We start from the raw sequence: 3922 nt of genomic DNA, 5'->3' as shown, positions 1-3922 counted from the left end.
GCAGTTACATATCATGTCCCCAGTGATGCTGTTACATATGTCCCCAGTGAGTTTTTAGCAAAAAAAAAAAAAAATTTTTCACTTTCTGGAATGTCCGTATTTCGGAATAATTCGGATAACGGATATTCGGATACGGGATACTCGACCTGTGTATATATATATATATATATATATATCCAAACAATATCACTAACAATTTGCGCTAGACTACAGGCGGTCGCCAATAACACTAGACCCCCTACTAGAGGGATCCTATACAATCCAATACACAACCCAATAGTGTTATTTAGGCGCCCTTCAGTGATTAGACAATATAATATGTTATGTCTTTCCAATCAATGTAAAAAAATTATTATTATCCAAGACTTCTCATTAAGTATAAAACATTTATTTATAAAACACATAAAATGCAAGTGCTCTTGGAAAAGGAGTATTCTCTTTGAATCAGGATCATACCAAGTACCCGACGCGTTTCGTCTCTTTATGAGACTTCATCAGGGGATTGATACTTATAGTATGAATCTATAAAAATAGAGCATGATTGTAAATACATAAAATAGGAAAGACATTAGTAATACTTTACAATCTTTTTTTGATTAAACAACAATGGAAAAGACAGAGATGGCGAACAGAAGGGAATCAGAACAAGAGGATGAGAGAAGAAGAAATGACTAGGAGTCTGTTGGCATTGACAATTATTAAATCATTGAGATTTTCAATAAGAACTTTGTCAGGAATGCAAATTATGAATAAATAAATACTTTGGCATACCTTAATTGAATTAAAGTTGTTTTTAGCTTGTAGAGTAGTAGGGATAATTTTTATTCACACTGTATTTTCAAAGTGTACTGAAAGTAGTTACTGCAAATAAAGTGCATTAATTACTATATCGCATATATATTGTTAATTTATAAGCTATTCTGTGATCAATTAATTATTTAGGGGATAAGAGTACCTGTTTTTTGATCCTTAATTAAAGAACTTTTTCTTATTTTCTTTCTTTTTAAAATAGAACTGGACCTAGAGATTATATATGTATACAGGTATATAAGTAAAGGTGGACAGTTTAGCTTTTTAAATGTGACCGTAAAGATTATACCATTAGTTATACATACCAATTATGAAAAAAGTGGTCCCATACACTACTGGATATTCATGGGGACATGATGCTCAAAGGCCAGTGAATGAAAATTAGGTAGACAAGGATGGCCAATAAAGGCAGAATCTTCAATTTAAACCTAAAGGTAGATACTTTAATCAATTTCCCACTTAATTGTCAGTCAATTAACCAAGATGTAAATTAGTCGATCAATTAAGATGTACGATGTTATGGTGGGCACATACCTTCAATGTGTGATCCCTTAGTTTACTCCCAGGTTTCAATTGGGGAAGTAAATAAGCTGGTATATGGTTTTAATTTTCGGCCTATAGTTAAACATGTATATTAATTATCAATTAGTGTCAATTGGAAAAAATAAATCAATTGGTATAATTATTTTTTATAAAAAAATATAAATATATGGCAATGAGTACATACCTCTAAAAAGGTGATAAATAATCACTTCCTAATTTTTGGGGTGGAGAAAGAATTCCCCTAATCAAAAAATAATAATAATAGTAAATTATATAATTAAGGCAAGTAAATTAAATTCCTATTAATGGGAGAGTGGATCCCAAAGTCCTCTTACCTTAGTGTAGCCTGAACCTGTGTACTCTCCAACATCCAAAGAGCAAGTGATGTATGTGAACTCAAGTGTTGGTATATATAGGGAAATGTTCATGACATCACTTCCTGTGGTGTGTTTCTAATTTAGTTTATATAGATTTTATAATGTGTGAAAAGAATAACAGTGTGTAAAAATTTTTTTTTTTTTTTTTTAATTAATACCTTTTTTATTTTTAAGGTTTTTTATTATTTTTTATTTGATATATTAATTTTATTTATTCATTTATTTTATTTATTTATTTATTTTATTTATTTATTTTAATTTTTTTTTTTTTTATATTATAATGTGAAGGAGGATTCTAGTAATCCATCAATTAGTGATGTAGTTAATTCTAGTGGATAAGAGCCTTTTAAGTGAACATTGGTGCAAAAAAACTTTTTAAATAGTTAAAATAAGAGCTAATTGCTTGGTTTGCATTCCACCTGTCCGCTGGTGGAACACACGGCCATTTTCCCGGAAGTTCCTATAGTTTTATATATATGGAAGTTCTAATTTATAAAGGTCCCTGTAAACGAAGTGTGAATTCAATAAATCGTAATGTGGTCAATATCCACAATAGACAATTACTTTTCAGGTCCAATGTGGCGGCTTAAGACTCCCAATGAGTGGTTATACGGCCTGCATTCTGCCTGTCCGTCGGTGGAACGCACGGCCATTTTTAGGGATGGTCTTAAATCAAAAAGCAGGCTTGCATTCCACCCGGCTGCTGGTGGAACGCACGGCCATCTTAGAGGCCGGATACGATGATCCCCGATAATCAAGTATAATACGGGATCCCCTCCCTCATAGGGAGAGAGTGGTGGGTAGTGTGCGGTCCTCCTGAATACCGGTTGGACCGCACGGCCATCTTTGCTGTAGATGGCTGATATATTACTAAAATCCCATGGACCGCACCGCCATATTGGGGGGTTAATACAATTAAAATGTGTTCCTCCTGTCTTCATGTGGAACGCATCATACTAAATAATTAATTGATGAATTTACATATTTAGGGAAATCTAAATGTTTAAGGAAATAAGTAGAATTATAGAATGTATTACAAGTATAAAGGTCAGTCAATTGATTTATTCTTACAGGGATGAGGTATAACCAAAGGAATAACCCTACATAATTTCATTTGCAATATACAAATAAATATAACATAATAATTCATTAAATCTAATATTAGGAATAGTATCATAATCATGAACATAATAAACAAAGGCATTTAATAGGGACATTGATTAATATTAGGAATGGTATCATAATCATGAACATAATAAACAAAGGCATTTAATAGGGACATTGATTAATTATATGTTGGTTACATGTTAATTGCGTTAATTATATATTGGGGAATTCATTTTATAGACTTGTCCATCTGTATAATATATAGTATCAATTGTCATTCGACTATATCTTAATCCCTTAGGGTATCGATCCTTATTTAACAGTCTCCTAGTCATTTGATCCATCACAATTAAGTACGACAATTACAATATATGTTACTTTCAACAGTTTACGCATACTGCCCAGTGCAATTCTTAAAGGTCGCCCTCCATGTTGTCGTATCTAAAGTTGTTAAGCAAATTAACACATTAGAATAATTAAACATCATAAACATCCTAAAAATGTTTTTTTTTTTTTTTTTAATGACTGTACTTTTACTTCCAAATAGCAGGCGATATAGGAGAAGATGGATATTTCCACATAAAAAACCTTTATAGATTACATCCTATTTTCAAAGTTATCAGGTGAATATAAAACTAATGCTTCGCCATATAGTTGGTCAGATTTCACATAATTTTAGCATAAAGGGAATACCAATTCAACATGACTATTGTTGATCAAATACATCACAATTAGATGTATATCGTAGATAATGTAAATTTACAAACAGAATACATTTTATCTGTGCATAAAGAACAATGATAATATTGAACATTTACATATATTTGACAATAATTATTTGTAATTTTAGCCCGGCTGCAACATGTCATACCGTGGTCCTTTTTACAAGAAGGGTGTAATTTCTATGGCTTCATTTAAGCCTCTTGGGGCTAGGGTGTCAAGAGAAAATATCCAAAATGATTCCCTCTTTGTTAATTGTTTTTCTCTATCACCCCCTCTTGGGTCCACTTTGATGTGTTCTAAAACTGAAAATTTGAAAGTACCAATATCGGAGTTATGTTTATGTTCAAAGTGCCTTGGTAGGC

At 31.7% G+C, this 3922-nt stretch overlaps 1 long non-coding RNA gene across 2 annotated transcripts; it reads right to left on the bottom strand.

Moving 5' to 3' along the window:
• Positions 1 to 366: 366 nt before the first annotated feature.
• Positions 367 to 1514, bottom strand: LOC146045895 (uncharacterized). 2 transcript variants are annotated; one of them, XR_014465661.1, is made up of 3 exons: positions 1345 to 1514; positions 1116 to 1238; positions 367 to 522 (listed from the first exon to the last, which is right to left on the bottom strand). It is a non-coding gene; the product is annotated as an uncharacterized LOC146045895 (long non-coding RNA). The 2 variants fall into 2 exon arrangements; XR_014465660.1 differs by lacking the exon at positions 367 to 522 and adding an exon at positions 969 to 1020.
• Between the last annotated feature and the right edge of the window lie 2408 nt (positions 1515 to 3922).

Source organism: Crinia signifera, chromosome 11 (genome assembly GCF_055691185.1).
Source record: "Crinia signifera chromosome 11, ASM5569118v1, whole genome shotgun sequence".
Lineage (NCBI taxonomy): Eukaryota > Metazoa > Chordata > Amphibia > Anura > Myobatrachidae > Crinia > Crinia signifera.
The sequence above is the reverse complement of the archived record's forward strand: the minus strand, read 5'-3'. Positions and strand labels throughout refer to the sequence as shown.